This window comes from Mugil cephalus, chromosome 16 (assembly GCF_022458985.1).
Source record: "Mugil cephalus isolate CIBA_MC_2020 chromosome 16, CIBA_Mcephalus_1.1, whole genome shotgun sequence".
In the NCBI taxonomy this organism is placed as follows: Eukaryota; Metazoa; Chordata; class Actinopteri; order Mugiliformes; family Mugilidae; genus Mugil; species Mugil cephalus.
The window spans coordinates 7,302,997-7,325,599 of NC_061785.1; the positions used below are offsets into that span (position 1 = coordinate 7,302,997).

At 42.7% G+C, this 22,603-nt stretch overlaps 1 protein-coding gene across 4 annotated transcripts in view; it reads right to left on the reverse strand.

Moving 5' to 3' along the window:
* LOC125022611 (carbohydrate sulfotransferase 15-like) overlaps nt 1–13,549 on the reverse strand; it is a 35,865-nt gene extending 22,316 nt beyond the window's left edge. For 2 of the 4 annotated variants that reach the window (XM_047609431.1, XM_047609430.1), the window contains exon 1: nt 13,228–13,549. The gene's annotated coding sequence lies outside the window, so the exon portion shown is untranslated. Of the gene's footprint in view, nt 1–6; nt 81–13,227 lie in introns of all 4 variants that reach the window. The other 2 variants (XM_047609429.1, XM_047609428.1) reach the window with 2 other exon arrangements.
* Nucleotides 13,550–22,603: the final 9,054 nt, after the last annotated feature.

Consider the following 22,603-nt stretch of genomic DNA (forward strand, 5'->3'; position numbering starts at 1 on the left):
AAATACCTTTTGTTGAACTTCGTGCCTCATCAGTCCTGCATTTGGGTCCTCACCTCACCACAACCTCCAACCTTGACACGCTGCGAGAAATGGCGGAAGTTTTTTTGAAAAGGTGTGAAAAATGGAGTGGTAGAACAAGAGGGTGAAAAAAAAAAGGTGTTGTGTCGGTTGTTTGTGGGGTTTTTTAGGGTGTCCCCCAAAATTTCCCCAATTTTAGTTTTATGTGGATGAGAAAAAAAAAACTACAACACCAACTGCAATTATTACAGTAGACGGTCACGCTGCTGTTGACATTACAGACATAGCAGTTTGGATTCATAGATATGAATAACTATTTCAAAAATAACATTGATAACATTTAATCTTTTTTATTATTATTTTCAGTATTATTTTAGTGTGTTCTACAGAGTAAACCTTGATGTCATGAAGTAGCAGCATTGGTTAATTGTCAGGACAGTGCCGTGTAGTAGCGCATGTGCTTAAGGCGGTTGCAAAAGATGTGCCAGTCACCTTTTCATCTCCTTTCATCTCTTACAAGTAGAAACCTTATATTAGTGTTTTATGTGTGGTATAATGGGACAAATGAGTACAGGATACAGCTGCAAAATAGCTGCTGGGAGATGTCCTTTTACCTTATCTGACCTCTTCCCTCAGATGGCCGCCTTTTCATTTGTCGTACACTCCTGGGCCTCTTTCCCTCCACTCTCTCTTTACGAGACCTGACAGGCATGCTCTCTACACTTGGATCAAAGTTCAATCTACTGTTGATCTTATTTTTTCCACCAGAGGAGGTGGTTGGTAATTAATCCAATGGGAATGTTCACCATTTCCAGTGAAAGGCCTTCAAAACCCACAGAGCAGCAGAAGTGACTCAGATCCAAATCGACTCACGGAGAGAATTTGGGGGAAAACCAGATATCGAGGAGTGAAGAAAACAACGCAGACAACAACACTAATGTAATAAAAAGAGGGGCCAAATGTTGTTATGGTAGCATTTCCAAGACTGAGATATAAAACTGTTTTGCAGTGGCATTTTTTCACCCGCGTTTCTTTGCACATTGACAGTTGTGACACATCTGTAAACACTGTTCTACGCTCGGGAACCCCAGAGTTCGGTAAACCACTCCGTAAAAATGTGTCTGTGCATGTAAAAATAAGTTCTTTGCGTTGTAAACAGTCAAAGGGAATATCATGAGAACATAAGTGGAGAAATTTAATGAGCACATTGAAGCGCTTTCAATTGACTGTCTCTAAAGTTTTGCATTGATCTTGGGAAAAAATAAACTCAGAGCCACTTAAATAACTGTAGGACTAAAGTCGAGCATGCTTTTATAAGTGTAATGTTTTCTGGGCACTTGTTCCTAATCCTTTTGGCGCGCCACGAGCTGGGTTGTTTTTAATTTTTTTGTTGTGGGGGGGGGGCATGATAAACTGCTACATAGTAAATCTGCTTTTAATCAGTTGTTCTCAGCCATGCTAACAGGTGTTAGCACAGCAGTGGCGCTCTGTCTTCCTCTCTGGTCCAGACTCAAAGTTGTGTGCCGTTACGATACTACAGACTTTTGTGATACCTGCCTTTTCGCGCACCACCTCCAGCAGATTGACCTTTTTAGTTGGAAGCGTGTGGACAGAATGCCATGCAGTCGGGTACTGATATTCATGAGCTGTTACACCGTAGTCAGCAGGCTACACCTATTAGCCACAACATTAAAACCACTGACAGGAAAAGTAAATAACATCAGCCATCTTGTGACAATTCAGTGCTCCACTGGGAAACATTTGGACCTGGCATTCATTTGTGTGGATGTTACTTAGACATATGGGGTGACCCTCCTCTCCACTCATAGGACCCAAAGGCCCCCACTAACATCACTCCGTTGTAATTAGTTGAACAGTCTAGGGAACCTGTGGTGTTGCACAGTTCTTTGTTGTTGTCTATAATGAAGGTGGAGCCACATAAACTCACATTAACCCCCTGAGACCGGGGGTCCTCATATGGGGACGTTAAGCCTTAGGTTTCTGACAGCTTATTCTCCTTTATTTAAACCTGTTGTCCACATAAAGGGACACTTTTGTCTGTCATGTACTGGTAGAGAAGGGTCAACATACTTATTTATTTATGCGTAATAAGTTTTCTAGTTTGATATGACACGAACATTTAACAAATTCACAAGTACTCATTTGAGGACGTTGGGATTTCATCGTCTAAAATTCTTCTTTTTTATATTTGATATACATTTGTGACTTACAGTACATTGTAATATACAGTGAAATAATCCCTACTACTACTTCCAGTTCGAAGATGATCTTATGTTTTATACTTCTTGTGTCCTACTAATACCAAATACCTAAAAATACTAATCTTATTTTAAGATCTTAATTAAGATGCATTCCAAACAAATGCTTGGGTCTCAGGAGGTTAAATAGCAGATTGAAGTTTACCAGATTTAACCTATAACCCCTGTGTCACCAAGCATCACAGGTTCTAGCATGTTTACATGCTAACATTGTGAAAAATAAAAGGAAATACTGCGTCTTCTAAACCTTTTGTCTCTCTGTGAGTTGGGTGATGCTGTAATCTTCTCATACATTTCACGTCATTGACCTAAAGAGAAATTTAAATGAAGCTACAAGGTTGTGGTCTTCAAATACGCTCTCATACAATTAAATTTGTACACTCCTATGCATTTTAAGAACTTTGTACGTTATTTATTGCCACAAAATATGGTGTGGTTAGGGTTGGGCAGGGTGTAGGTAGTCCTTCACTGAGACTGCTCAGCATAAAAGTACACAACAAAACAATGAAATATGCCGTGGATCTTAATGTTAGGAACGTTCCAAATGCATTAAGTTGATTTTAAAACAGTAACTTATAAGTTTACTTGAATGATTTGCAAATCTTTTAGAGCAAAGAAGATACACAGTCACACATTATACTCAATGCTGACTTATTACTCAGAAGCTCCAGTTAATCCAATTAAATTATAGGTTCGTCCTCATACATTTCTGCTCTGTGTAATGCTTGTGGTTTACAGTTGCATGATAGATTTGTAATCATGCAACTGACTGCGGTGCTTTTAAATACATCTTCCCACTGGGAAACACATACTTTCTAAGGTGTAGTATGTGTCCCACACACGGATAAAGATAGCAACGGTGTCCTGAGCCGAGAAAAGGTGAAGGATTGGGCAGCCGAGTAAGAAATCTCAGAGGGGGCTTGTTAGAAACTTTCTCTCCAGTAGAGCTCTTCTCTCTGCTTTTGTACTCACAAAATAAACTTGTATACTCGTGAGAATATGTCTATATTCGGAGAGAACGTTTAGCATCTCCCAGGAAACCAACCCGCAATCTTCGTCAAAATCCTGCAGTCGCGAGGATTTCAGGAGTACCTCCGCACAATCGCCCGTCTCCACTCGGCGAACTGCAGCGGGCCAAGTTATTAAAGACTGCGCTTTTTCCTCCCCGCGACTGTGTGATGATGAGGAGACGCGCCACAGGCTGTGATGTTTTTCAGAGCGGCTTCCTGTTTCATCTTAATTCCCTGATTTCTTAAGGTTCTCCAGGAGACATTTAGTAATCCCGCGCAGTAGCGTTTCACACCTAGTTAACAGCCCGGGCCCCGTCTTTAACGGCGCCGAGCCTCCTGCTATAGATGATAGGGATATGTGTGCGGATTGAGTGGTGGCCTGCGACTGCCAAGAAAAATGTGTGAATTAACTAAACGCGGGCTATTACCAAGTCGGGTTGGCTTACCGCTCCCCCACATGGGAGCGGGACTGATGCAAACAGTTTTAGGGAGGCTACTCGAGGGCATCCCAGCGGATCCATAATATTAACTTGGCCTTTGGATTTCCAGCTTACAAGATGCTGCGCTCCCTTCCCTCTGCTTCATTATACGTATGACTCCGCCATAATGAAGCCTTGGACAAATTCTCCTGGCTTAACAGGCAGGCATGCAGGAGGGGAGGTTAATTCTCCAAATTAAGGGTGAGAAGAAGAAGAAGAAGTCTCCTTTTAATATGGAGGAATAATTCCAATGGTATCACCATTTTTAATGTTGCCAGTGTGTTCCACCTCCAGAAGGATTACTTACGATGTAATTTGGGTGTCAGGTAAATCACAATAATCCATCTGTTGTGTTCTACCCTCTCCCGGAGGTAGATTATTCTACCAGCTTGGTCACATCCTGATAAATGAAGGCAGGGTGAGAGATGGTCTAACCACAACAGCACATCCATCTTGTGTAACTATTTCTCCCGCGAGGTTCATATTGGCAGCAGCTGCCTGCGCCGATATAAAACTCCAGCACCAAATTAACTTGGCAGGGATAATCCTGCAAAATGATAGCTACAGCAATGGAAATAACATTTGTACAAATTCCTCGTGACCCGGTCAGGTCTGAGAAAGCCTCCCCGCTGCCAAAAAAGCCCTTAAAATGTGAACAGCCCCTGCAGGTGCGTCTGACACCCGAGCTGGACATTTCAGAGCCGTCTGGTAAATGGAACTCGATGCCGACCTTTGAGCCCCGTCGGACGTGCCGCCAAGTGACGCGAGGATGCTAAGATGCCACCTCTCGTTTGGGTTGAACGAGCCCCCGGTGCCGCTGCAGTTGCAAAACTGCGGACGCTCGTAATCTCCGCATTAACCGCACGTTCGGTTATGTTACTGGCAGGGTCCTGCTCGCGAGCAGAGAGACAGTCTACCGGGAGACAGCTGGCTGAAATTATCAAGAGCAACCTCAGCGATTTGTAGGTCATTCCAAGGAACATAAAGTGGAGGCAGGAATGGGGGATTACCAAGGAAAGGTTTCACAGTTTCTAATTTAAAAGAAGTAGCCAGAGGTAGCTGGAAAATGAACACATCTCTCTGTGCTGTAGATTGTGTAGGTCCCTACAGGTCTGTGCAGTGGCCAGTTCAAGTGACATCTGGAAGACAGATACTGGAAACACACACACACAACCGCTAATACTGGGTCTTTCTGCTAACCTAAGGGATTCCATGGCAACATATGAAAGCATCCAAAGCCCTGGTGGTGTAGTGTGTGTATATATATATTTATATATACACTACAAGTCAAAAGTTTGGACACACCTTCTCAATTCAGTGAGAAGTATGTTTCAGACAGAACTTACTTCTCAAATGTCATGTGTATAAAAACAGAACCGTGATTTTTTTTTTTTTTTTTTTTTTAGTACTGTAGAAGACAATAAAAAAGCTCCTATCTTCTCCCCCTAATTCTCTTAATTCTTTTTATTGCTATGGCAGCCTTTCTGCTTTTAAATGATTCCTTGTACAAATCACAAAGAGCATTTACTAATTCATTAATCCGTGTGCATTTTGTACAACTAAAACAACTTGATTAAGGAATGGTAAAGACACTAGGCATGGTTCAGTGATACTAACAGTAACTGCGCTTCCGTTACAGTTTTCCGTAGAATGAAAACTGAGATTTTCGAAATTACAATCGCGCTTCGTATGTGTTTCCGTCGAACGGCGTTTTGCGAGTGAGCTGTGATTCTCATAAAGTCTCGTGTCGCGATTTCCCATAATCCTCTTAAATTCTCGTCATGCGAGACTTCACTTTGAGGAAATGGACTTTAAATGAACTGGTCACATGACCCCTGCGTCAACTCCAGTGGCGCCAGTGACGGGGGAATTGTGGGAAAAGTGTTTCAATTGCACATTTGTGTAAACTTTTATATTGATACGTCAGAAAAACTACCTCATGAGAGCGTAAAAGTGTTTTAACTTTAGATATTGGAAAAGTTTTTCGAAATGTAGGTTTTTCCATTTCCAGTTTTTTATTGCGACGTTTGGGTTTTGCGCATTTCTAGGGGGAATGGAAACACAGGCTAAGAACCGTCCACGACTTTGGTTTCTGCCACCAATTACACCATGCTGATACATCATGTCAGCATCGTTTGTTAGTTTCCCTCTAATACATTTTGGGTGGGAAATATACAAGAGGGTTACCTAGGAAACCTGTCCAAAAAAATAAGCGACAAAGTGTTGCAACAAGTCCTCGGACAACACTCCAATCACTTCAAATATTTAGATAGGGCTTTATTCTGAAAAAGACACTAATCCTACGAAGTTGTTCAATGTAAGAGAGTATTCCACTTAAAATTCCTCTTTACATGCAACAGGAATTTGGTTTATTTTTTTTTACTGGTTCAGCTGTGCCAATACAGCCTCCCTCTTTCATTCCATCGACCGCCTTTTGGAAAAGACTGGCAAAATGGCATTCGAGCATATCCAAAACCCCGTCCACATCCACGTCTTTCTGATGCTCAAAAGTAGGTGTGTTTCTTATCCTGAGCAGAAACGTGCGCCGTTGCTCCTGGGCTTTGCATCTCTCTGCCTTGCAAACTGCTGCCTAGTTGGCCTAGGTGCAACTCACTGGGCTGAGATGAATATTCCAAATGTGCTGTACACACACACACACAAAAAATGTTCCCAAAACCTGACTAGCACTGGCATAAAGCCCCAAGTCTTAATGTTACATTCTGAAAAAACGACTTAATATCCAAGTCAAAAGTACAGTTTTACATGACCGGTATCAAATACTGTCATATTCTGAACTGACTGGCTGTTGCTAGGGGACAGGATACAAACTACAATTTCTATGTCAATTTCTTTGTCCCTACCTACATATTGGGTGGGCGCAGGATCTGGGCTGTTGCCGTGACTACAGCGACAAAGTGATGCAGGAGCCTATAAGTGTGTTCACTCCTTTTGGCTGAAAATCCGTTTAAGCCAAGGTCCTGTAAAGATACTCCATTTTTATTTTTTTCTGTAAATTACTTTGTAAACCTAAAACAGTAAGCCTTACTTTAAGCTGTACGATTATGTAAATAAGGATATTAATAAACCGCACGTCCAGTCACAACACAGTCCCATAAATCAAACGACTATCTGCGTTGGGGGGGGGGGGGCTGTTTCTTTAGCCAAAATCCATCTATATGCCATAATTGGGTACAGATGGTGAGGGAAATAAAACCCAGTTTAATTTCCCATGCGTCATTAATACAAGCAATGACCCCCCCCCCCAACTTGGTGGTGGCACACAGCAACCCGACAGATTCACCTTCTTACTCTGCGACGCAAAGTCCCAGCGTGAAATCTAGATCACACACAGTTTTCTCATTTAATTATATAAATGTGTCCACACGTAAAAACACAACAAGAAATTGGAAATGTCACTTTACAGAACCTGAAGACCAACATATGAAACTATATAGAAAGCATTGAGGTGAATTTTGTCTCCATTTTTTTTTTTTTTTACTCTGGGGAAAAAGAATGATGCATTTAAGTTGCTACCACCATTCCCCTTGTTTACTAGAGCCATTAACATTGTTTGAACCCCCCTCCCCTACCCTACGCGAAGCATTCATGTGATGAAACAGATGAATGTCTGTTAGTGTGGTAACTTAATCACGGGGAGCTCATCAATCACGATGACGAACGGTCTCACGCCGCTATTTCATACGGACAACATCTTCTGGAATGGTTGCTTCTCCACAGCGGCGTAAATCCTCTCCAGTGATCCACTGCTCTCATCAGGAATACATAACATAACGTCACTGGAGGACCCATCCATCACTGGGCGGCTGCGCATGCTGCACCATTATTCTCAAAGTCTGACTCCCACCCCTGAGCACAGCTCAGGCCGCTACCTCCTTCAGTGCAGATCACTCGGTCTAAAACTGGAACCCCACTTAGACCATAGGTCTTCAACGGGGTACTGCAAATAATGTCTTATTTGGTTGATAAGACATTTTTATATATTTTTTTTTAATTGTCCCCCACAAATTAAATACACATTAACGCAAATTCAACATATTTTAGTGAAGGGATAGTTTAATATTGAATTCAAAATGATGATAATAATGTATATAGAGCACATACAGTAGGTAGGGGGTCCCTACTTAATCTCTCCATCAGTTTGGGGGTCCTTGGCATAAAAAAACATTGACGACCCCTGTCTATGAAATTTTATGCAACAATGGGTTAATGGTGACGTATGTGAAGCTTAAGATGGCATCAATAAGAGCTGACATGTTTTTATCGGCTTAACTTTCAAATAGACTCATAGACTATTGTTTATTATTGCTATCATGTGTTTCTCAAAGTCCCCAAATCCTGATGGCATGTCTTCAAATCGCTTGTTTTCTTCAGCATTCAAATCCTCCCCCTTAACATCCTATTTCAAATATGGGCAAAGCTGCAGGGAATTACATCGTTTTGTTACAGGAAGAGGGGCGTTTGTGGGGCTTTTGTAAATCGACACGGTGTGTCCGTTGCGGCCGTTTCCACCAAGCCATGCTGTAAAGATTTGGGCTGTGATGACTCGGTGTTTATCAGCTTCGTGACATGTTGGAAGCTAGTTGCAAACATCGGTGAGAGCTTATCATCTGCAGAACATGTGCAGTGATCGACAGAAGAATTTTTGCACAACACGATAGCTCTGATTGGTATATTTTTTCCTGTACTGGTTGAAACACAGCAAATGAATTCCAAATGGCGTGTTACCAGACTCGTATTCTGGTATGAACTGACTTTGGCCAGAGCAGGCTACAAAACTCTGGTTAACTACACCTGTTTTCATTCAGCGCCACTAACGGAGCTACGCTACCTCTACGAGAAAACATGTCACGTTTCCGATGATTTTATCACGGTTGCAGCGTCCGAGCAGACCACCAGTGAAAAGCTGTTAAACTTGAAGCGGTCACAGCTGGAAAGCTTTGCTTTGCCTCAGCAGTAACATAATAGACAGCTTCAATATGGCGCTAAACGGTGAAATAAGGCTGACGAGAGAGGAGCACATGGTTGAAATCAAACAGAGAAGCTGCAAAAGTACCTAAAATACTATTTAATTCCACTCAGGACATAGGTATGAGAGGGAAGGTCAAGGACTGGCTGTGGTTTGCACTACTGTGGAAACTTAAGTCGCCGCAGCTTGGCGTGGCACGGCTGAAGCTGACCAATCTGGGTTAGCGTTAATGTGCTGTGGAGGATGGGGGGGGGTCCATATGGAGAGCCTGTGTGCCCTGCTCCCCCAAAGGAACCTCGGCTAGAGGCCCCTGACGCATGCTTGACACTGAGCATCCTGCAGCAGCGACTGAAATAAAAGACCCCCAAAAGAGGTCAAATGCTTCATTTGAGAAACACAGACCACCGCTTCAGGCTCTCGGGCTGCGAAAGAACATGTAGATGGAAGGGGAAAAAAAAAAAGAAAAAGGTGTCAATGTTATCAGAGCGGGGCTAGAATGCACGAAACACAAAGACGCACGGAGCGTCTCCGGGGCCGATCAGAGGTTTTTGGGGGGGATCAGACACGCAGGCAGTGGGGTCAGACGGTCGCCCCGTCTGGTGCAAAATGTCCCAGACAGGCCTGTGTTCTCACAACAGAAAAGAAAATTGTGGAGCTAAAGGAAACTGGCAGCAAATTAGACCACGCAGCACAGTGTTTATTATGCTTTTGATTTCTAGTTCATTTTGATAAATCATTACGCCGCCAGGGCCTTGATGGAATCTATTTACAGATTTATAGAAGGCAATAAAGACAGCATTCTCCTTAAGAATATTAATACCGAATTAAAACGTTGTGAATAAACAAGAGTGAGTTTAAATCCTGGTGACATTAAATGCAGAATGGCACAGCCATTTGCATGAGAAAGTCTTAATTTGGACCCCGAGCGTCTTGGCTAATAAAGACTGCTCCACTGCACAAATTGCAGTGTGCGTGTTCTCCAAAGACAAAGAAAAAAAAAAAAAACAATCATCTGAGCTCGTACCAATCAAGTGTGTAGTTCTGCATTTGTCCAGCACGGGAATACGCTTTATCACTGTCAGTGGTTAATGGCCTTAAATCCATGAGTCTGAAAAGGGCACAGTTCTTTTGCGTTTCTGCTGCCAAATTCTTTCCAGATTTCGTGATGTGGTGAGCTTAAAACGGACCATTTGCACTGGATTCCCATAGCCTCCCAATGCTATTTCAATTGAATTTCCCTTCCTTTGGGAAATGTCCAGCAAAGATTTCAATGACAAAGCCGTGCCTTTTGTGACTGTGTTGAAATAATTAAGAGTCCACAGCTGGTCTATTACTGAGAGGCGCATTATCGGAGGAATCTGTGACGAAAAACGCAAAATTCCTATTAAGAGCTGCGTCTCCTGCTGAGTTTCCATTTACATGTCAAAGTCTGCTTGATAAAACGCCTTCTTTGTCGTAATTGACAAACAATTCAATATTATTCATTCGTGTGTTCAAGCTTTTGTAAATTACTACTTCATCAACCACATAGAGGGAGAAAAGTTGACGCTACATTGAAATCAAGACCAATCAGTCGGAGATGTATTATATCTCAGCTTACGTTGGACAGAGTAATTCATCAAAGTGCTTCAGTCACTGTGTGGAAAAAAGAAAAGAAAAAAAAAATCTGTGGTGGGAGAGATGAAATGAGCTCAAACAACTGAGAGCTTGCTGGAGGCCACGCACGCTACACACAGTCGCAGCATTTAAATCATTCTAATCATCCATCCCACTCGCTTGTATAATAATATATTGCAGTGAGAAAGAGAATCCCCACTACATTTACAGCGCCTACGTCTCAGCTTCCCACACACACTCTGTGTCAACTTGCAAACAGCCACACACCCCGACATGATACACAGAGCGTGCATCTCAAGCCACAGCATGTAAACAGCACCATGAAATATGTCCTTTGGAACTGTGACGTAACCTTTACGGCTACAAGTAATTGTTATTTTCATCGTGTATTATCTTTCGAACCATTGATAGTGTTAGTCTATGAAAAATAATATATTATTAACATATACTTCAATCAGCCATAACGTTATGACCACTAACAGGAGAAGTAAATAGCATTGACGATCTTGTGACAATTCAGTGTTCTGCTGGGAAACTTCTGGATCTGGCATTGGTGTGGATGTTACTTAAGACATGTACCAGCCACCTAGACCAGACCAGGCGCCCCAACCCCATAGCAATGACACTCTTTGCATAAAAATGCTTTAGGAACAACTGAAAAAAACATGATCCACAGAGGCCCCCACTAACAACACTCTTTTTCCAGACACCACAAGACACCCTCCATGTCCATTCTCTGATGAGTCACAACTGTTTTCGAGGCACAATGGAGAGACCTAGACAATAATGTTATGCCTGATCAGTGCACAAACATATCCTTTAGAAGTTGCTTACTTGTAGTCCAAAACCAACTAATTTTAAAGCTGCAATGTTAAATGTGTGTCTCCTCCTTCTGGCCGCCAGAGGAATTACACCAACAGTGTAAACAACTGCACATCACGCATGCCTGCACCCTACAGTTCCTCAATGAAAACTAATGCCAGTGCTAATCCATGTTTGTTCTTGTCATTGATTCTAGATTCTAAGTCATTTATCCCTGTCCACCAGAGAAATTAGGTTCAAGGACACCTGGACACCCTCGTTCTCCCGCATACCCCTAGCTACGTAGGCTACTCTGTGTCCGCTGCTACAAATAATCAGTTGATGTAAATTGTATTCCCGTCGTCACCACAGACATTATATTTACCATGCAGTGCTGATTAACGTAGAACCTGATTAGCTTAACCTTTGCTGGTCTCTGATCACGCTGGTGATTAATGCCACCTATGACGTTAACTCTGACTGACACACATTTGCATTGCAACTTCCATATTTGTTCTCTATTTTTTTAAACTGTAACTTCCACATAGAAACAGAGAAATTCATAGAACCTTAGTTACATTAGTAACTCTCCTACACACTTTGCAACCAGCAGCCAGCTGGGACACCTTGTACCTTCCCTTGTGCACATTTGTGAGACACTCAGTAGCAGCAGGTGACAGTAGTGTGCTGTGAAAATCTTAATGTACTTGAATGTTTAGATGAGATAAGGATGAAATATGATACGATTCTTCCGCTTCCCCTCGTCTCTGCGGTTTGTTCACTTTCGCTACTTCTCTTTTTGTGCACTGGTTTGCTAAACTGAACAGCCAATCACAATAATCCTTCTCCCAATCTGCTGAAACGACTAAAAAGCTAATGTCAGGCATATGACTCGTGGTAGGGCCGCAACGTATGTCTTAGCTGACACCAGCAAATGACTGACCGCCATCCGTCATCAGACGTACCAAGAAATCCTTACGTTTGAGAAGCTGGAACCGTTTGCATGATAAATGATTTGGCCTCATTTAAATAGTTGCTGATTTTCCTCCGTTTGTCCATGTACCTTCTTTTTCTCCAATATCATCGTGGCCAGCGGGCAGCTGCCAAAATTAAAAGCTCAAGTAAAGTTATTTTTAAAAAAACCCTTGCACATATTCACTGTGCATGTGTTGTGAAGTGATGTGATGCACCCCAAGGGCATGTCCCAGCCATTAGCCCTCACATGACTCCATATTGCAACTGCACACTGAGGATATTTTTGTTCAGAAGTTCAGATCTGCAGGCAGATACGTTTTGAATGTGCTTTTGCAGCTTCATAAACAAACAAAAAAAAAAGAATGCAACGATCTTTCTGATCTTTCTGTCACATCCGACTTGTAGAAACCCAACCAGAAAGACTTCTTTTCTGTCCATCTATCCCAACAGCGATTTGCCTCGCAGCGGTCTGAGGTTTGGACAAAGAGAAGAGAGGACCACTCCGACTCTCCTGAGGATTCCCCAGCGCTCATTGGTCAGCGGGAAATCCTTTTGTTTTGGCTCTCACGGTTGGAGAAAAAAAAAAAAGAAATCCTGCGATTCATGAATGGCAGCCAAACATAATCGAAAATCCGTGCTTAGTTTAGTTATAACTGGGTACGATTGCCTTTTTTTTCCCTGATTTGTAATAACCTTCCCAGTGTTCCTCCGCGACGCGGCGTGCGTTTGCGCTCCACGCTCTTTCTTCCACTTTAAAGCGGAGAAGCAAAAAAAAATCGAGTCACCTCTCTGGAGTTAGATTAGAATACATAGTGACCCATTCATTCTCTATACGGGCAGCGGGCGCCTCTTCGCTGAAAGGAGCCCGTTATATTGGTGATGTCTCTGGTTGTAGCTCTACGCACACGCACACGCAGTCAAATCAGCCTCAAACTTTTCCATTTCTGCACCGGCTCCCTCCACAGACACGAACTTCATTGACGTGATGGAACCGTTCATTCATGCACCATCACGAAAAAAAAAAAATAACAATACTGTGTGGGAATTAGAAAAAATCTTACCATGAGTTTTTCTTTCTTTTCTTTTTTCTTTTTTTCTTCCTCTCTCGGTGCCGGCAGCGCTCACACGACCAGCCGGATCAAGCAACTTCTCATTGTCGCCTCGTGTATGTTATTTCCATTCCCGGGTACTATTACGCGGATGAGACGCATTTGTAAAATCCGTATTCTCTCTCTCGCGATTACATGAGAACAAGTTGTTGAGTCTGTGCCGTGTGACAGACAGCCTCCGCTTCCCTCCTCTTCTCTTCTCACAGTCTGTGCGAGATGAACTGTGGGAGTCAGTGTGTCTCTCTCTTTCTCTCTCTTCTCCCCCCTCCCTCCCTCTCCGCTGGTGGGGAGGTAAGGGTGAAGGGGTTAGAGCGAGGAAATGGGGGAGGGAGCAGAGCTATTATAATCTCTCCCGAGTGTAATGAGAACAAATGCAAAATTTACATTTAAAAACGAGGGTTGCGCAAATTCAAAATCACAGTTTCTCATTCGCCTCAAATTCAGAGATCAGCTTTAAACATCTGCCCACATGCACGGATCAGCCACAACATTAAAACCACTGACAGGAGACATTGAGCATCTTGTGATAACACGTGTTACTTGACCTGGCATTCATTAATGCAGATGTGACCGAAAAAAAATAAATAAAATCTCTATTCATCCCAGACTGATCAAGTGTATGTGGGATGATCCACAGAGGCCCCTCCCCTCAACTATCATAGGACCCAAAGACCCCCACTAACAAAATTATGTTGCGAGACACCACAGGACACCTTGACCTTCAGGTCCATTTTCGTTCTCTGATGGGTGACAACAGTTTTGGAGGCAGAAGGGAGACCTACGCTATATTAGGGAAGTGGTCATAATGTTATGCCCGATCGGTGTGAAATATAGGGTAGCTGGGGTTTAATTTGTGGTGCACGCAGCGGGTCCGTCGAAGGAAAATTCTAGGGTCGCCATAAAGCTTCCCAGATGGATTCCTGCCACAAACCCTTGTTGCATGACACGTCGCCCCCCCCGCTCATAAAAAGACGATATACAGCCAGCCGCCAACAGCGGCGCAGGTTATAGAGAAGTGTATGGATTTATGAGCCGTTTTTAAAGTCCTCGTGAAATGTAATTCGATGTTTATCCTCAACTTTTGCTCCGTGCGTGTCAGTTCAGTACCTGTGTCAGTTTCTGTTCCGACATGGACCAAAAACAAACAGTTTTACAGGTATTCTTATTTAAATTTGTGCATTGCACAAGGAAAACAATTACAAAAAACAAAATGCTGGTGACTCATCCTGCACTTGGGACCGAGCGCTTTCAGGAATGTTCATGTCCCCGTATCTCCACGTTACCCAGAACTCTATAGGCCTCGGATCTGAAACTCACATGGGCGCTGCCCGCCTTATTCGAAGGGATCAGACAAATCAGAGCAGACTGGGGCGGCCTGCAGAGGGACTTCAAAGACTGTTTCCTCACAGGGACCAAAAGACTTGAGGCAAAGAGCCACAAGAAAGTACTGAGAGACTGATTAATATACTATTGGTTTTGGTGTTTTCATAGAATTTGTTGAAGGATCATAGTTGTGTAGTTAATGCATTCAGTTTTGCTCCAAAAAACTCCTCCTAGAACTTTTAGGATCTACATCTACTGCACCGATCAAAATGTTGATCTCTGTAGGAACCAAACAAATACCTTGTTGTTGTTGTCCAAGCTCTACTGGACCGTCACTGGACCAAACGGCCGATTAACAGATAACAGAATAAAGGGCACATGTTGAAACCGTCTGTGCTTATCTGCTGAGGTTTTGGCGGCAGACACGCAACCGATCCTCTCCTGATGAAGTCCAGCGGGGGAGATGCATGCGCCCCAGAGATTGTGGAGATGATTCATCGTGATTCATGCATCCAGAGAGCTGCACCAATCAAAGCTCGAGCTGTGGTGACCGGCTGTGCAGCTTGTGGCCGCAGTTCTGTCTGGGAGAGCGGGGGTTTCGCTTGAGAGAGCTCGGTCAGCCTGGAAATATGTTCTCGTGTATCGTGTTGCAGTGGCGCTGCCACAGTTTCGTTGCTGCTGTCGCTGAGTCAGTAATCCTCACCATCACAGAGCCAGCAGGGAGCCTGGGGGGCCCTAATTATCACTGTGTATGTATTAAACCAGGGGTCTTCAACATTTTTCAGGCCAAGGACCCCAAACCAATGGAGAGCAGGGACCCCCTACCTACTGTAGGTGTTCTATATGAAACTAGTGCTATTTATAAATATACGTTAGTATTATCGTTTAGCATTCAATTTTAAGCTGTTCAAATAATGCACTGTTTTTATTTCAATCTAAGCCTCCTGTACATATTAGGCCCCGCCCCTATCTCTGCTGAGCCAATAACAAGTCTGCATATCGTCAATTATTTTCTTTTTCTGTACATATATAGAGTCAGCGTGTAATATGTGGCCTCGCTATTGGCTCAGCAGTGATAGGGGCGGAGCCTACTCTGTACAGGAGGCTTGGATTGACCGTCCGTCTTTAAATTACCATAATAAAGTGGATATTAGCTTTAACAACAGCAACCAGGTCATCTACAGGAAAGATAAACCTAATGTTGTTGGGATGTGACATTATGTGATATGAATTTATGTAAAATGAATTAAACTAACAGCGAAAACTTGAATTTATAGCAAACACGTGACTTACAATTGAACTTTGCTAGCTTGTGCTTATAAATTTTAGCTAGTTCATGTTACGTCCGTAGTTGTTTCCTCCGGGGTTTTTAACAACTCTCTTTAAATCTTTTGAAATATCCACAGTTTCCAAAAGTCAAGAGCACAAACACAGGGTTTTAAAAAGTAGCGGTAACGGAAATTTTTAGTAGTGAGTCGCACAAATAGCTTCACATGATACTCGAGTTGGACGAGGGGACGCTTCAGTTTGCCATCTAGTGGTAGCAGTGGGTACATGCGCAAGTCGGTGTTAGAACACGATAGCGGGCTGATTTATTCTTCAGCCGAACACGGGACAAAAGCAGCTACAAAGGTACAAAACCTCATCAGATTCTATGGTTGAAACTTGTTTGTGCTTTTTAACTTCTGTAGTTTGATACGACGTGCAAATTTAACAAATTCTCTCAACATTAACGAGCTACACTAATTAGCTAATTAGCAGGTACTCGTACCGCGTTGGAATTTCATTGTTTGAAATTCTGTCTAAGGTATCAAAATAAGTTTTAAGTTTTGTTACATATTGGTGACTTTTTTGTAATATACAGAGAAATAATCTCCCTGTGTCCACGTATGGTCCTGCTAGCCTCAAGTAACTTAAAAATTTAAAATGGACTTCGAACTAAAGCTCAGCTCTTTGGAGGTTAAGTGCGGTACAGAGTAGGTGGAGGAGGGCCTGGGGTGGGGGGATGCTTTCAGGAGCAATAGGAAAAACAATACAAGCACAAGGTTGTTTGTGCAAAAATATTTCCGGTTTCTTCTGAGACCATGCCGCTGTAAATTAGACCCTGGAGGGCCGCTATAGCATTAACACTATATGGGAAGCAATGGACTGTAATGGATACCATTAGGCCTTCAGGTGTATGTTTCCTCGTACTAGTTTCGTAAGCCTCCATCATCCATTATTGCCAATATGCTGTTTGTGCTTTGCTTCATTGCAATAAATAACTAGCCCGAGGGGATGTTACAGATTTTCAAGAATTTCATCTTCTTCGCAATATGAATTTTTGTGTCCGCTCGCCCCGTCCCACCCATGGACAATCTAATCAAGCGGGAAAGATCAAGGAACCCGACGATGGTGCAGTGGCTGGTTGTCTCTTCGGACGGTCGTCCCGAGCGCACGAGTCGCGCTGCCGGCAGTGCGCCCCACGTCTTGGATCCAGACGTGCCTCTCAGCGACGTCTCGGCTCCTGTTTCTATTAAAGCTCTGTGGAAATAACAGAAAAAGGGAAACAGATACGACAGAGACGCTCTTGCTTTGTTTGTTTTATCTGTGTGCGTGCGTGTTTTTCGAGCTTAGAAAACTGCATACAAGGCCGCAGTTTGCTTTGTTTGTGTGCTTTCATCACGCGCATTATGAAGGCGTTTTGAGATAAATTCAGAAAAATGGCTGACCGTGTATTTTGATGAGAACCTCAGGCAATGCAGTTTTTTGCCGAGGCGTTCAATTTGTCCTTTTGTCACACGCATCCTCGTATTGTTTTCTCAAGAATTGCTTTAATTTAAAGTGTTGACACTGTTACTAGAAATGATTCCTTCCTCGTCTGGCATTGTGCTTTATTGTAGCTTACAATCAGATTTCTGTTCCACGTTTCCGTTAAACTTGTGTTTTAAGGCTCCAAATGTGAGCAAAGAACTGCAAAATACAGTCTGTGTTCTCAAAACTGGAACCAAAATGCTTTTATTTTGTAGAGGAGTCTCTCGTGTGTAGCGAGCCACGTTCATCCAAGCGATATTTTAGTTTCTATCTCACCCGGCTTAGATGTGAAGGAACTGCCTCCAAACTTAATTTTTTTGAGAAATGCACTCAGCAAAGAGTCTCCGTGCGAAGCGAGACCCCCCACTGTTCTTCTGTTAAGGAGCATTTTTGTGAACAGCGCGCCATTATCATATCTAACAGGTTTTTTTTTTTCCTTTTTTTTTTTTGTGGGGTGGGGGGGGGGGTTTGCGGTCTACGCAATCGAAAGAGTTTAAAATGCTGCAAAGAACTCAGCAGGACAGTCGAATGAGATTAGAAGTAATAGGTTTTGCACATGACTGTTGGTGGGAGGGGGGGTGGAAAAGATGTCTGATAAAATCATGTTGAGGATTTGTAAGGGAAGGGTGGACGCTGACCTCATGCTCAAATGATTCACGTTTTCCCCGGCACACAGTATGTTACGTTGTTTGATTGTGAAAATGAAGAAGAGACGTCTACTTCTTGTCTTTCGTGGAAATGTGTTGCAAAACTGTGTCTCAGCTCACGCAGCTATTACTCATTTCCCTTGTTCCATCTAGGCTGAACTGTTTATTATACAGCCTGACCCTAATGATATTTGTGCAAGCCTCTCACCACAAACAAACTAAAATTGTTGTATGAAATGTTACATGTGTATTTAGAAATCTAGAAATCTATCTATCTATATAATATTAGCTGACTGGCTATGGTGTATCAAAAACACATAAATAAAACAAAAGCTGATGCCTAGTTTCTTCGATTTCAAATGCCTCCTGAGTCACTCTTGTGCAACGTTTGTGTTTGTGAAAGGCTACGATAGGTCAGCGTGTTAACATTGTGTGGATAGCTGAGCTCTCTCTCTCCCGAAATGATTCCCATTAACATCTGGCTCAGTGCAAATAAAGATAAACCCACCTCTCTCCCTCTTATTCACATTTCTCCTTCTCCCTGCTTCTTTTTTTCTTGATCCCCTCTGTTTTTAAAGAACTGTCTGAAGTCCATGACGGCAGCCAGGCTGTCCGCTGACAGCGCATCCGTATCTACGATCCACGGCAGTGTTTGTAGACTATTTAAATTTCGCGCGCTACATGTCGCTCGTTCCATTCAGTATCTACTGAAGGGAGGGTTGAGGGGGGCAGCTCCTGTCACGGGAGCTGTCAACTGCTCCTCGACGCGTCAGTCATAGCGCAGGGATTCGGATGCTATTCTGTGATCATAAACGGTCTGTGATGAAAAACAGACTCATTCGTGAAAATTTCATCTGGAAATTTACAGGAGGGCACAGCACGTGTTTACCCCCGGTAAAAAGCACCAGACCATAGCTGGAGATTGGTACTCATGTAAACATTTGCCTCTGTTGCAGACTTTTATTATGAAGGAAATGCCATATATATATACATACGGTCATTCATTGAAAATGTATTGGAACATTAAAGGATTATATGGAATAATGGAAAAGGCGTAGGAGCAGCTGCAGTGATCTGTTAGATGAAGAGCTGCAGGCAACAGATTGCACATCACACTCCAGCTGGATGAGTGAGCAGATGTTCAGTGTTATTTACTTCCTCCTGTCACTGGTTGTAATCTTGTACAAACTTGAATTCTTGAGGATGTGGTTGTCCAACTCCAGTGTCCGCGTTAACTACAGTGAAAGAACTTGGTGGTGTCATTGATGTGTTTTAATAGTTTTTAGACAATAAATGATTTGGTCTGATCGTGTCTGTGCCAAGGAAGGTTAATATGCCTTACGTAGTGGACAGTCTCCTTTAAGAGTTTTCCATTTCTCAACACAAATGACCTCCTAACCCTCAAAGTGGATGAACTTTAATACCCTGCATCATTTTTTTCAAGTGTGGTTTAATATGGACGAACATCGTGTGAATAAGTGAAGCCCTTATGGCTAAATTTATCTCCATCTGTTAATATTTTCCTCTCAGAACAGATGAGTAAAGCCTCAGCCCCGAATCCAAAGGGAAAACATTTGTTAATCTGCGATAATCTCTCTAAGATGTTTGACTCGACAATCACGGGGAGACATCGGAGCCTGACGCCACAGAGAACAGTGCTGCCTCAGCACTTCAGAAAACCGAGTCCTTCGATCGAAGCTGCCACACTCCATCGTCTTCGCCGTACCTCTCCGTGCTTTCTAGGCAGCAGAGAAATTGAATATTTCTGCCGCAATACTCAATAGGATCCGTAAGCCGCGTTGCGTGTCTGCTAAACCGAGCTAAAGTAGTCATTGGAGGAGAAACAGAAACATTTTCTCCTTGAAATACAGCACGTTTGATTTATGAGCGCCTGCTGGCGTTTTCCTTGAGGAGGTCCTGTCTCTGGAGAGATCCAATAGAGCTGAATCCCACAGTGCTGGACGGGATGGATTTACACTGTACATATAATACATGCATGGAAGCTGAGGGAAACAAATCACAAAGAAATGAGTCTTGTTTTTTTTTTTAACAGAAAGTAGAACTGAATTAATTATTCAGTCAAGAAGAAAAAAATGAATAAATAATGATAATGATAATAATCCTTTCAGTTATTTTCCAAGCATGTGTGACATTTCATGAATATATATATATTAAGCAACTGAACCTCTTACACCGTTTCATCAGAGACAACCATCAATGTAAAGACGCGGCTTCAGGTCTTTTGGAAAATGGGTCAAACCGAACGAGGAGTATGAAAACGTGACGTCGGGCTTTTTGGGAAATTGTGACGTATTGTGTGACACTTTATAGACGAAGCAATGAATCGAAATCACTTAAAAAAATAACTGTCCATACGAATAGATTTATTTAAAACGGCTTGTGAATGGAGACGATTTAATTGTCTGCTTCTTAACCTTGAGCTCAGTCTCTTTTCAAGACTTCCAGTTCGCTGAAAGCTTTGCAAAGGTATTTTCAAAGTGCGCGTTCTCCCTGCGTCTGCGTGGGTTCTCTCCGGGTACTCGGCTCTCTCACCACTGTCCACAGACATGCTCGTTAGGTCAATTGGTGATTCTAAATTGGCCGTAGGTGTGAGTGGTTGGAGACTGGAGACCTGTCCAGGGTGTATGTATGACAAGCAGTTAGAGAAGATGAGGATGAGAATTTAAGTAGTACCGATAGTGAAGATGTCTGTCAAGGTAAAACTCAAGGAAGATGACTTAATGTCAGATTCAGAAAAGTTTCCCTATGAATGTGATTCGTGACTTGCAATGCTCCTTTGCCTAGTTCTTCTTCAAATAAAGGGAATGGTTGTCTTTGCTCGGACTTTCGGACACATATTTCTACAAGAACTGCTTTGTGTGCATTTCCAAATGCAGTAATGGGACATGAACTGTATTTCAACGGACAAGAAATTCTTCCTCCAGCCGTCAAAGAAACACCATTGGTTTCGGACTGAAGACATTTTAATGAGCCGACAAAGGAATTGAAACTGCAACCGTGACACAAACATGAGCAGAGAGATGACTGGAGGTAAATAGAAATCCATATCATTTTTCCCCATTTGCATTTTCTGGGGGAGTTAATGAGATTTTAAATGGCCCAGTCATGTAAATAAACTGTAGACTGTAAGGGGACTATAATGAAGTAATTATTACAGAGTAATGGAAAGCTGTCAGGGAGTGTTGGAATATTTTCAGCAATTGGTTCGATGGGTTTCTTCACACGTTTGACAAGCGACAGCAACCCCGCGCTGTCGGTTCAGTCGCCTCAGTCGCAGATGCAGGAGTGTATTTTTGTGATGTTTGTGTTTGAAATGAGGGAGACCGCACAGAGGCTTTTGAACTGATGCCGAGTTGTGAATTCTGCACTGCACCGCTGCGTGCCAGAGCGTGGATGCACATGTTATTTTTTCATTCAGCTCACTTCAAATCTTTTGTGGGGGGGTTCGCAGTTCCACAGCTTCACACGAAACAGCCTGATCCAGTTTTGATATTCTCACCTCTTGCATACTTTCATCCTGCCTGTTGAAATTTGTCATGTCGAGGAGCCTCAAACACGCATATTCATTTTGTCATAAGGGGCAACGGCGGACACACTGCTGCGTGTTTGTTTCCACCGATCAATATCAATTTCCATGCAAATAAGTGTGATTAAAGCCTAATTAGATTAGCCTCATCGATGTTCTGGTCACAGAATAAACACAGATAACTGGTCCAACATGAAAGATTTGCTCTTTATAATAGAATAAATACAACATATTGCAACTGCATGATAATTTATGCCTCCAAATTTGACCACTGAGAAATGAATATGGTTCTGATGGGTTAACATCCTTCAGGACGCCTTTCTGAACCTATGCATACAGATGAACAACGGCAGCCATGTCATTAAACATAAGCGCCTACGTGAGGAACCTAAATTGGATTTTTTTTTTAGCTCTGTCATCACGAGAGCTTTTCAAAGAGCACAAGGTCACAAAGCCCATGAATTTGTCAAGGAAAATGCAATCTGCAGATTGAGCACAAAGATAAGTTCCATTAAAGAGGATCGTGGGTACTTACGAAACAAAGCGAGCTATTACATCTCTAAATGGCAGATAAAGTGATAGCAGGTGCAGCTTTGTGAACAGCGATGCATGAAAAAAGTTGTTCATAAAGGGACGATAAATGGGTGATGGGAAACTTTTTTTCTCAGAATTTAATTGTCGATGAAAAGGCTGATTCTAACGGTTATTTATAGTAACTTAAATAATCATCCTGAGCAAAGTACCTCACGGCTTTGTTCATGAGTGAAGGTAAAATGGAGTGGGATGTGGACAAGCTGTAGTGGCGAACTGTTGTAGTGAAGAGGGAGCTGTAAGGGAAATCTTACGCTATACTTTTCAACCTTCTCATATGGTCATGAACTTTCGGTAAAGACCCCAAACCAATTGAGTTTCCTCTGTAGGATGGATGAGCATAGCCTTAGAGAAAGGACAAGGATGTTGGATCTAGAAGGACCTCAGTTAGAGCCTTCATGTCAGTTGAGATGGTTAGGTTTGTGGT